The sequence below is a fragment of the Hyla sarda genome, chromosome 12 (genome assembly GCF_029499605.1).
Source record: "Hyla sarda isolate aHylSar1 chromosome 12, aHylSar1.hap1, whole genome shotgun sequence".
Classification (NCBI taxonomy): Eukaryota; Metazoa; Chordata; class Amphibia; order Anura; family Hylidae; genus Hyla; species Hyla sarda.
The window spans coordinates 21,534,590-21,546,799 of NC_079200.1; the positions used below are offsets into that span (position 1 = coordinate 21,534,590).

Here is a 12,210-nt window from a genome sequence, read left to right on the forward strand (position 1 = left end):
CTGCAGCGGAATTTCCGTGCAAAATTCTGCACGGAAACTCCGAGGTGTGAACATGGCCTAAGGCTTCGTTCTCATCCCGTTTCTGGGTTCCTTTACCAGTATACATCAGGATATTTAAAAATATATATTCTAACATTTACCCCGATGCAGCAATGGACTTTAATAGACCAAACATATCTACTATGACTACGTTTGGTACACATTATATTTGCGGGACATAGAAGCCTAGTAGATGCTCGTCTCAGATTGTGCCCCCCCCCCCCCCCCCCCTGTTCTCGTGTTTAGTTTCTTGTTTCTAGTTTTCTGTCTAAGTGCTCTCTGATGACACGTGTCTCGGGAACTGTCCAGAGTAGAAGCAAATCCCCATAGCAAACCTCATCTACTCTGTGCAGTTCCCGAGACAAGCAGAGATGTCAGCAGAGAGCAATGTTGCCAGATAGAAAAAAAACACTCAACTTCAGCAGCTGATAATTATTGGAAGGATTAAGATTTTTTTAATAAAAGTAATTTACAAATCTGTTAATAACTTTCTGGAGCCAGTTGATATTAAAAAAAAAAGTTTTTTTTTCCTGGAATATCCCTTTCAACCAATTACAAATCCACTGAACAATTCAGGGATTAAAGGAGTACTCCGTCGGGAGGGTATTTCCAGTTGGTGCCAGCCGCCCTCTAAATATCTGGTATATTTCCAAATGGAGATTCCATAATGAGAACCCATTCTATTCATAAAGGGAGTGGTCTGTATAATGAGGATACATCAAGGGATTGCTTGTAGTACATTATCCTAAGGTATTAGTTGTAGTGTCTCCCAAGACGAAGCCTCATTTTCACCACAGAGGGGTTTTCTCAACAAAGCCCCAATGCCAGTCATTGGGGGGGCCGTCCAATGAGACTGCTGCCAATTACTACAATAATGCAGTAGTGATGCTCTGTTTCTTAAAGGGGTACTCCACCCCTAGACATCAGGATCAGATGCCTGATCGCGGGGGTCCTGCAGCTGGGACCCCCGCGATCTCTGTGCATTACCTGACGTTTGTTTAGAACGCTGGGTGCGGGCAGCAGGGGTCGTAACATCATGGCCACGCCCCTTGTGACGTCACGCCATGCCCCTCAATGCAAGTCTATTGGAGGGGGCGTGGCCATGATGTCACAACGGGCGTGGACGTGACATCACAACCCCGCCCACTCCAAGCGTTTGGAACAAAATGGGGCAGTGGAGTACCCCTTTAACTAATTTGTGCCCGACTTTCTTCAAGACATTCCTTATGGGTGTCCATCAACTGCAACAGGTCAGCCATGCAGTAATTGAAAAAAAGCAGAGCAGCTGCACCCATCCCCCAAACCCACCTCAGCTCTCCAGACAGCATTTCCTGATTTTGCACTTCTGCCAGGCCAGCAGGAGTCCAAAGTCTGTGCAAGAGATGGAGGGAAATGTGCTCTGGACAAGTAGGGAGACACCTAGTGGCAGCTTTTTTTTTTATACAAATAAAACATAGAAAACTTAATTTTTTTTTTTTTTTTTTTAAACAAAGTACATTAGAAAGATTTTTTTTTATTTACCATAAGGAGTGCAATACCAAAAATTTGTTTTAATGACAGTGCCCATTTAAATGGTGCGCCCGGTGGCAGGATATGGCCAAAAATATTGGGGACACTTCTGATCCTGTAACTATCTGGAAACTGACTTGAATGGGACTCCTAGCAACTCCGTCACCAGATCGCCATAGTCCTGCAAGAAAGTCACGGGATCCGAAGTGGCCCAATATTTTTGGCCATATCCTGCTATCAGGAGCACCATTAGCTTTTAGGCAATCAAAGGCAGAACCCTCAGGCTCGGCCAAAATTACTGTAAAGTCGCTCAACACTAGCGGTGCATACTATATGCTTCCAATGTCTAGACCAGTGTTTCCCAACCAGTGTGCCTTCAGCTGTTGCAATACTACAACTCCCAGCATGCCTGGACAGCCAAAGGCTATCCGGGCATGCTGGGAGTTGTAGTTTTGCAATAGCCGAAGGAACCCTGGTTGTGAAACACTGGTCTAGACTGTATAAAAAACGGGGGAAAAGAAAATCCTCTAAGAGAAAACCCAGACTGTCTGTAACCCGCTGGGGACATTGTTGTGTAAACTAAAATCCACTACCCATTCTGGGCCTTAAAGGGGTACTCCGGTGGAAAACTTTTTTTTTTTTTTTTTTAATGAACGGGTGCCAGAAAGTTAAGCAGATTTGTACTATATGTCTATAAAAAAAAATCTTTACCCTTCCAGTACTTATTAGCAGCTGTATGCTACAGAGAAAATTCTTTTCTTTTTGAATTTCTTTTTTGTCTTGTCCACAGTGCTCTCTGCTGACACCTGATGCCCGAATCAGGAACTGTCCAGAGCAGGAGTAAATCCTCATAGCAAACCTATGCTGCTCTGGACAGTTCCTGACACGGACAGAGGTGTCAGCAGAGAGCACTGTGGACAAGAAAAAAAAGAAATTCAAAAAGAATAGAATTTCCTCTGTAGCATACGGCTGCTAATAAGTACTGAAAGGAAACAGATTTGTAAATGACTTCTATTTAAAAATCTTAATCCTTTGAGTACTTATTAGCAGCCGTATGCTACAGAGGAAATTCTATTGTCTTTGAATTTCTTTTTTTGTCTTTTCCACAGTGCTCTCTGCTGACACCTCTGTCCGTGTCAGGAACTGTTCAGAGCCTCATAGGTTTGCTATGGCAATTTTCTCCTGCTCTGGACAGTTCCTGATACTGGCATCAGGTGTCAGCAGAGAGCACTGTGGACAAGACAAAAATTAAATTCTAAAAAAAAAAAAAAAGAAGAATTTTCTCTGTAGCATACAGCTGCTAATAAGTACTGGAAGGGTAAAGATTTTTTTAATAGAATTATAGAAGTAATTTACAAATCTGTTTAACTTTCTGGCACCAGTTCATTAAAAATAAATAAATAAATAAATAAAAGCTTTCCACCGGGAGTACCCCTTTAAGAATCTGAATGTTCCCAGGATGGCCCCTTCCACCATATGGAAGATAAAGACGGATACAGGGGGTAGTCACACAAGACATGATTCTGTAATGTGCGCGGCCCGGATCATTAAGAAGATTATTAGTCTGGAAAAGAGCTTTTCACATGCAACTATCTGTGGAGATTAAGCAGCGGGCGCCCCAAGAGATTGTCTGAATTAGGACTCTATTATTGTACCATAGTCGTGTACGTCCCTCTACAAATATCTAGTACGGCGGCAAGAAGGCCATAAAAGAACCTGTCCAGATTAAAAGTTGCTGAGTTGCCCATGGCAACCAATCAGATCGCTGCTTTCATTTTGCAGAGGCCTTGTTAAAAATGAAAGCAGTGAGCTGATTGGTTGCTATGGGCAACTGGGCAACTTTACCTCTGGACGGGTTTTGATAAATCTCCCCCATAGGCCCTCCTGGTCCTGTGGGAGCCATATTGACTGTCCTACTGATTATCAGTGTTATGGGTTTAGTGTTATATGGGGGTACATTTTAGCTGCGCTATCTGTGAGGGTGTTGTCAACATTTATGGGGGAATTTCATCAAACCTGAGCAGTTTCCCATAGGAACCAATTACATTACAGCTTTCATTTAAAAATAAAAATAAAAATAAGAATACAGTGGTCCCTCACGTTACAATATTAATTGGTTCCAGGACGACCATTGTATGTTGAAACCATTGTATGCTGAGACCAGAACTCTATGGAAACCTGGGAATTGGTTCTGGAGCCCCAAAATGTCATCCAAAAATAGGAAAAAGTTAGGATTAAAGAAAAATGAGTAGATAACTAATATAAATAAAGCAAGTCCTTATATATAAAAGTAAGAAAGATCTGCTGGGAGCTGTAAATCACTGTCTGTGTCAATGTTTCCCAACCAGGGTGACTCCAGCTGTTGCAAAACTACAACTCCCAGGATGCCCGGACAGCCAAAGGCTGTCCGGGCATGCTGGGAGTTGTAGTTTTGCAACAGCTGGAGGCACCGCGGTTGGGAAACGCTGGTCTATGTAGAGGACAGGAGCTTCTTCAGGGTCCTGTACAGAACACAGTGTCCTAAAAATGTAAAATGGAGCCGCCCTCACCTGGTGTCCAAAGCGGCAGCTAACCCTGGCACAGGTAAAGTGTACAGAACATGTAATACCTCCCTGTACTGTAGGGGGCGCTACCAGACACCAGTCAGTGCATACACTTCAGTAATACAGGGGTTTTACCAGTGAATGCCCATTCTGATTGGTCAGTAATTCCAGTCATTGACACGTATCACAGATCTGGACTGTCCGTAGCATTGTATGTTGAGTCTGGTTTCAAGTTACAATGGCCCAAAAAAAACGACCATCGTATTTTGAAACCATTGTATGTTGAGGCCATTGTAAGTTGAGGGATCACTGTAATAAGCTGGCATCTGATTGGTTGCTATGGCCCTGATTTACTAAGAGTGGAGAGTATATTCTGGAGTGTTTTCAATATCACTCGTCTTTTTTTTTCAGGCTTATTTACTATTCTGTCGCACATGTCGGTTATTTTTCCGTCGCACGTTTTTTTTTTGTGTCGCACTAGTCAATTGTGTCGCACAAACTCCGAGCTAAAGAAATTCGTTGTGTGAGTCAAAATGGTTTAGACTTTGTTTGTTTAAAAATGTTTCCATGAATCGAAAGTATTCATGTGTTTTATAATTTTTCCAACATTACAACAATTCTCCTTGTTTATCAGCTTGGGGGTTAAATTGATTTAAACCTAATATTGCAAATGTGTTAAAAAGAAAAAATATATATAAACATTAACGATCACAAAAGCATTCAATATTTTATTCATAAAAGTGTTGAACTGTACAAAATGTTTTCCGGTTATAAAACAAGTTACTTTAACAAAAAACACAACGGCGAACAGTCCCTTGTTAGAAATCGCTCCATTTTTGGAATTTCGCTCGTCCTCTTGGCTGTCGGTTATTGTGGGAGGCAAACTGACACTTTTTCTCGAGTGATTTTTGGAAGTACTCCGAGTATTTTTTGTTTTTTTTGTCGGTAAAACGCCCATTTCTGCATAAAACACGCCCCCTTTTCAGAAAAAAACCCCATAAAACACCCCCATTTCTAAAGTGTCGGTTGTGCGACTAAAATTTGGCCGCATAAATAGTCACACAGAGTTTGCGACGAGAAAAAGAGTTGGTTGGACTTTAGTAAATGAGGGCCTATATGTATACGTTTGGCCAGTGCTATATGTGGTATGTGTATGGTTGGCCAATGATTATATGTACATATATATATACCGTATTTTTCGCCGTATAAGACGCACTTTTTCTTCCCCCAAAACTGGGGGGAAAAAGTCGGTGCGTCTTATACGGCGAATACACCCCTATCGCGGCGGTCCCTGCGGCCATCAACGGCCGGGACCCGCGGCTAATACAGGACATCACCGATCGCGGTGATGCCCTGTATTAACCCTTCAGACGCAGCGATCAAAGCTGACCACCGCGTCTGAAGGGAAAGTGACACTAACCCGGCTGTTCAGTCGGGCTGTTCGGGACCGCCGCGATTTCACCGCGGCGGTCCCGAACAGCCCGACTGAATAGCCGGGTTAGTGCTTACAGGACACCGGGAGGGACCTTACCTGCCTCCTTGGTGTCTGCTCCGTGCCGGGATCCCCTGTATGGCCGGCGCTCTCCTTCCTCGTCATCACGTCGTCGCGTACGTACGTCGGCGTGCGTAACGACGTGATGGCGGCGACGGAGAGCGAGGATACCCGGCCGGCAGCAGAGACGTTCCGGAGCGACGGGGACACGGTGACAGCGAAGGAGCGACATCCAGGGCAGCGGTGACGGGTCCGGAGCGGCGGGGACACGTGAGTATTACCTCCTCCTGCAGTGGTCTTCAATCTGCGGACCTCCAGATGTTGTAAAACTACAACTCCCAGCATGCCCGGACAGCCAACGGCTGTCCGGGCATGCTGGGAGTTGAAGTTTTGCAACATCTGGAGGACCGCAGGTTGAAGACCACTATTGGGTTCAAAATCTTTATTTTTTAAGATTTTGCCCCTAAAAATTGGGTGCGTCTTATACGCCGGTGCGTCCTATAGGACGAAAAATACGGTAGATGACAAGGAAGGCTGCAGCACACCAGGATGAACGGTGAAAGAACAAAGTGTTTATTCCATCACAACAGATGCGACGTTTCGGTCGCCCAATGCGGCCATTTTCGAGCCTTGAAAATGGCGGCATTGGGCGATCGAAACTTCGCATCCGTTGTGATGGAATAAACACTTTGTTCTTTCACCGTTCATCCTGGTGTGCTGCAGCCTTCCTTGTTATCTGGTTATCTGGTGCCTGGGACCCGGCTACACTACTGCGTGCACCCACCACATCTCTTCAGAGGAGTGCTGCCCTACGTCTGCTATCTATCTATCTATCTATCTATCTATCTATATATATATATATATATATATATATATATATATATATATATATGGCCAATGGTATATGCATATTGTATGTACAGTGTTTTATGTATGTGTATTGTATGTATATGTTTGGCCAATGTATATTGCATGCACATGTTTGGTTAGTGTTATATGTGCTGACGAGGTGTATAAAAAGAAATGTATATCCGCACTCACCACCAGGAACGGCACTCAAAGCTCCTACATGGATTCAATGGCGGGACCGAGACTTCAGAACAGCTTGTGCGCTCAGAGGCTATAACCGGTCATTTTGAGCATATGCGCGAAATGACCGGTTATAGCCTCTGAGCGCACAAGCTGTTCTAAAGTCTCGGCCCCGCCGTCGAACCCATGTAGGAGATTTGAGTGCAGTTCCCGGTGGTGAGTGCGGGTATACATTTATTTTTATACACCTCGTCTGATTGGCATTTAACCCCAGTGTTGCAGTATGCAAGTAGTGCCATCCCTATATTTCTTCTGAACACTCATGTTATTTGTGCGGTGTATGTACATGTTTGACATGTGTTATGTGTATTGTAAATAGTTCTGGGCGGTATGACCAAAAATGTAGATCACGGTATTTTTCTAAATTATGGCGGTTTCACGGTATTTAACGGTATTTTTTTTTTTCCTGCACGACTGGGGGTTCAAGGGGTTCTCCCGTGGAAAACTTTTAAATTAACTGGTGCCAGAAAGTTAAACAGATTTGTAAATCTCACTTCTTTAAAAAAAATCTTAATCCTTCCAGTACTTTTTAGGGGCTGTATACTAAAGAGAAATCCAAAAAAGAAATGCATTTCCTCTGATGTCATGACCACAGTGCTCTCTGCTGACCTCTGCTGTCCATTTTAGGAACTGTCCAGAGCAGCATATGTTTGCTATGGGGATTTTCTCCTGCTCTGGACAGTTCCTAAAATGGACAGCAGAGGTCAGCAGAGAGCACTGTGGTCAGGACATCAGAGGAAATGCATTTCTTTTTTGGATTTCTCCTTAGTATACAGCCCCTAAAAAGTACTGGAAGGATTAAGATTTTTTAATAGAAGTGATTTACAAATCTGTTTAACTTTCTGGCACCAGTTGATTTAAAAAAAATAAAGTTTCCCACGGGAGTACCCCTTTAACCTCATTTTCTAATAATTAAGACAATTTAGGCAGTAAATTGCCTTACAATGGCCAATTTTACTGTCATGACTACTGAATATTGTAGAAAAACATTAATGTTCACACTAGTATTAATACTGGTTTAATACAACAGACATGGCTCCTCGTTTTGGTACCGGTTCTGTCCGTTCTGAAACTTCAGTTTCACTACTTTCACCAGGGTTGTCCATTTTATTCACCGCTCAGGCTGCCGCGCTTTTACTCACATGGTGCTTGTTTGTGTGCAACTGTAAAACCAGGCCCCTCTCAAACAATGTCCCGCAGCGCGTTGTTCTGCCGCTCTGCTTTCCCAACATTTTGTATACGCTCACCGGTATTGCGGTATATGAAAAAGTCATATCATATTAAAAAAAAACACCAGTATTCGATATGAACCGGTATACCGCCCCCACCACTAATGGTAAGTACATTAGGCCTGTATGAATTTGTTTGGCCAATGTTATATATTTATTGTAGGTATATGTTTTGCCAGTGTTATAAATGTATTGTATGTATATGTTTAGCCAATGTTATAGTGTATGTACATGTTCGACCAGTTTTATATCTGTGTTGGATGTACATGTTTGGCCAGTGTTATGTGTGTTTTATGTAAATGTTATGGTATTTTATGTTAGACTGTATGTGTATTGTATGTGCATGTTTGGTAAGTGTTATATGTGTGTTGTATGTGCATGTTTGGTAAGTGTTATGTGTGTGTTGTATGTGCATGTTTAGTAAGTGTTATATGTGTGTTGTATATGCATGTTTGGTAAGTGTTATATGTGCATGTTTGGTCACTGTTATACTGTATGTGTATTGTATGTGCATGTTTGGTAAGTGTTATATGTGTGTTGTATGTGCATGTTTGGTAAGTGTTATATGTGCATGTTTGGTCACTGTTATACTGTATGTGTATTGTATGTGCATGTTTGGTAAGTGTTATATGTGTGTTGTATGTGCATGTTTGGTAAGTGTTATATGTGTGTTGTATGTGCATGTTTGGTAAGTGTTATATGTGTGTTGTATGTGCATGTTTGGTAAGTGTTATATGTGTGTTGTATGTGCATGTTTGGTAAGTGTTATATGTGTGTTGTATGTGCATGTTTGGTAAGTGTTATATGTGTGTTGTATGTGCATGTTTGGTAAGTGTTATATGTGTGTTGTATGTGCATGTTTGGTAAGTGTTATATGTGTGTTGTATGTGCATGTTTGGTAAGTCTCTCCTGTATAATACAGCTTAGAATAAAGACATCCAGGAATGTAAAGATGCCAACGAGAGACATAATCTGTGGCACATAAATGAGGTCAGGGAGGAGCGGAGGCCGGGAATATTACTGCAGATGGAGGCTGAGGTTTGGGCTGTACATCTGTCCATCAACTCTGGCTCACATTGTATTTATCAGCCCAGTAATTTACTTCTAGCCCTGAAGGCTTCTAACCCTCCTCATATACCCTGGTAAACACGGCCATCATGCTAATGACACATGGCACATAGCACCAGCTGCCCTGAGCGGCAGGAGACAACTATATATTGTTCTAGACATCTTCAATTGTTATGCATCACAATGTGAGGGCCAGCAGAGCCCAGTAGTAAAAATATGACTTATCCTGTGATGAAAAAAAGTCATAACCAAGCAACCTATATACATAATGTACATACAGTAAGTGCAAAGATTTGCAATCTAATACAGACACATAAACTTGCACAAAAAAGATTTATCAACACCCTTGCAAAGGAAAAGTTGCCCATAGCAACCGATCTGATTGCTTCTTTAATTTTTCAGAGGCCTTGATAAAAATGAAAGAAGCGATCTGATTGGTTGCTATGGGCAACTGGGCAACTTTTCCTCTACACAGGTTTTGATAAATCTCCCCCATAGAAGTAGTTTGAATGCTATGGGTCCATAAAGTAGTTTGAATGCTATGGGTCCATACAGTACCTCTAGGTGCCTCAAATTTAACACAGAGTTTTGATTTATGTCTTTTATGTTTATTTGTACAAGAGCCGTGTGAAAAAAAGGACAGCATGCCATATTACGGGTAATATCGAGGCCCATATGACAGCTCTGTAGTACCTAAAGGAAGACTAATAGCAACTGTAGAGGCTGCATGCACGCAGCTTTGCAAAATTATAGAGCAGCTCCCCCTAGAGGCAACATTACTATGAAAATATGAATTTGCTTCTCCACCTGTCTTTTGCAGGAAACTACAAAGCATGAGCATGGAGGGCAATCTACTTATGTTGAGAATGTGTAGTAGGGTAGCTTGTGACTTTGTAGCTATAATTTTCCACTTCATGTTTATAAGCATTGTATACGTGTTGGGGATGGCACCACTAGTAATCAGTTTGGCAGGGGTTAACTTTGTAGCCAGAGGTTAACTTTGTAGCCAGAGTAAGCTTGCAGCGTAGCGGACACAAACTTCCTTCTTAGGGTGCGTTCACACTGCGGAATCTCCACTCGCTGATTCCGCCTGGCGGCCGCCGCCGAAAATGCTTCGGTGCTAGGGCCGCAGGGCACTGAGCCGTCACCATTGACGGTTATACAGTGCTCGCAGAATCCGCGCAAGGAATGAACATGTCCGCCGCTGAAATTCCACAGTGTGAACGGGTCTCGCGGAGACCCATTCACACTAATGTTAAGTTCACAGTGTACGAGAAAAAAAAACAGATATCCGCACTCACCACTAGAAACGGGACTTGATGCTCCTATCTCGAAACGGACTGAGGCTGCAGAGATGCGTGGGCGCTCAGAAGCTACCACCCATAATTTTGCGCGGTGTGCGGAAGAAGCACAAAATTACCAGTGCTAGGCTCTGAGCGCCCATGCATCTCTGCAGCCTCAGTTTCAAGATAGGAGCATCAAGTCCCGTTTCTAGTGGTGAGTGCGGATATCTGTTTTTTTCTCGTACACTGCATATATTAAGCATTGCACTGATGGCAAGACCTAAACAAATCTGGCTTATGTTTTTGTTAATGGAACGTCCAAGTCAGTGTTACCCAATCTGTGGCTCTTTAACTGTTGCAAAACTATAATTCCCATCATGCCCTGACAGCCATAGGCTTGAGCTGAACCCTTAGATGAAACTACTGTGTACTCCACTTGCATATCAATGTGGCATGAGCCTCATCCTTATGTCACTAGCCCCATTCTCCTTTTTTCTTGTGGGACCTCCCAAAGTTTACCCAGGATGTTTTGGTCAGAAAACAATAGAGCTTGCTTAATGCCCATTTGCGTCATGGGAGAAATTCATATGTTGGCATTTGCATCTGAATACATGGGGTTGTATTGTCCTCTCGCTTGATCTCCTCATTTATAACCCAGACTCTTCTCGTTTGTGGTAAATAATGCACATAATGCAGTCCTCAGTACCCAACCCTCTTCTTCTACACTGTATTGCAGTTCTGTGCTGTATTATGAGAATTTTCATGCTGAATTAAAGGAATTTATTGTACTTACCAGACAAAACGTTTCCAACAGAAAGTGGTCTTCTAGATGTGATGTCCAAAAAGTTTTGAGCGTTGTAAGGAACCGTCCTCCGGGATAGCTCTGGGATCGTCCTGGTCACTGCCATGGGACACCAAGTTTCCTTGCAATAACTCGGCTGACAACAGTTCAGGATTCAAGTCTGGCACCTCGCCAGGTTTATTTATACAGTTTAAAGGCAAAAACAAACCTAACACTGGAACAAAATAAAATCCTAGACCGTCTGGTCACTGACTACAACTCTCAGCATGCCCTGTCTACTAATTGGTGAGCTACCCACATCCAGTAAAACATATGACACCTGCAACCTGTTTACTCACAGTTCACACCATCACTTGGGCCACTCACAGCTCTGGCTGCGTGCTTCCCTCAGCAGGGCCCTTGTCTCCCCCTTACAGCGGCTTGCTGTTTCCTGGGGAGAGCCCAGATCAGACGGAGTCTCTTCCTTTTGAAGACCACCTATCTCTGCTGCCTGATTACTTAGGCCCCAGGTGAAGGATTCCCCAGAGTGAGTCAAGGAAATGCACCCTTTCCTTACCACTTTATCACAGCGTTAAAATACAACATGCGTGGTCCTTCTTTCCTCCAGCATCTACCATTTAGGGAGTCAGGAGGCCCCCATACACGGAAATATTTTTTTTTCAGTCCTGCCCAAATTTTTGATTCGTCCCACCTTTTTTTAAAGCTTGATTCATATCTGAGTCAGAAGCTGCATTTGGAGCCTCGGACTTCGTGACTTTAAAGCGTTACTGCCATTTTTATAAGCATTTGACGTGTCATCCAGACATTTTAAATGTTTAGATCACACTGGGTCTCAGCGCAAGTTAAACCTGGCTAAAGTGTGCAGTAGCGCATTTCGTTCCCCGGCCAGCCACCCAATCCAATTGATGCTCTTCATTATAGTCTATGGAGAGCATCAGTCAGCATCGACTGGCCAGAGAGTGAAGCATACCACAGCGCGCTTTACCCAGTTATAAATCACTATAGCAGCAGGTGTCTGAATGACCTGTCAAAAGTTTTATATTAATTATAGTGACAAGTTCATGGTTTTTGTTAGGTTTCTGGATGGTGTCCGTCATCTCACTAGTTATTAACCAGACTCTTTGCTCAAAAAAATAAAATGTGTCCAGTTATTGAA

The 12,210-nt window shown here is 43.0% G+C and overlaps 1 protein-coding gene and 1 long non-coding RNA gene across 6 annotated transcripts in view; one reads left to right on the forward strand and one right to left on the reverse strand.

Annotated features, from left to right (window-relative positions):
- Nucleotides 1-3,359, reverse strand: part of LOC130297076 (uncharacterized) — an 85,303-nt gene extending 81,944 nt beyond the window's left edge. For both annotated transcript variants that reach the window (XR_008849385.1, XR_008849384.1), the window contains exon 1: nt 3,204-3,359. This is a non-coding gene — a long non-coding RNA (uncharacterized LOC130297076). The remainder of the gene's footprint in view (nt 1-3,203) is intronic.
- The window catches only part of LOC130297073 (trafficking kinesin-binding protein 1-like), a 107,401-nt gene that overhangs the window by 41,278 nt on the left and 53,913 nt on the right, over nt 1-12,210 (forward strand). The gene's annotated exons all lie outside the window — the stretch shown is intronic.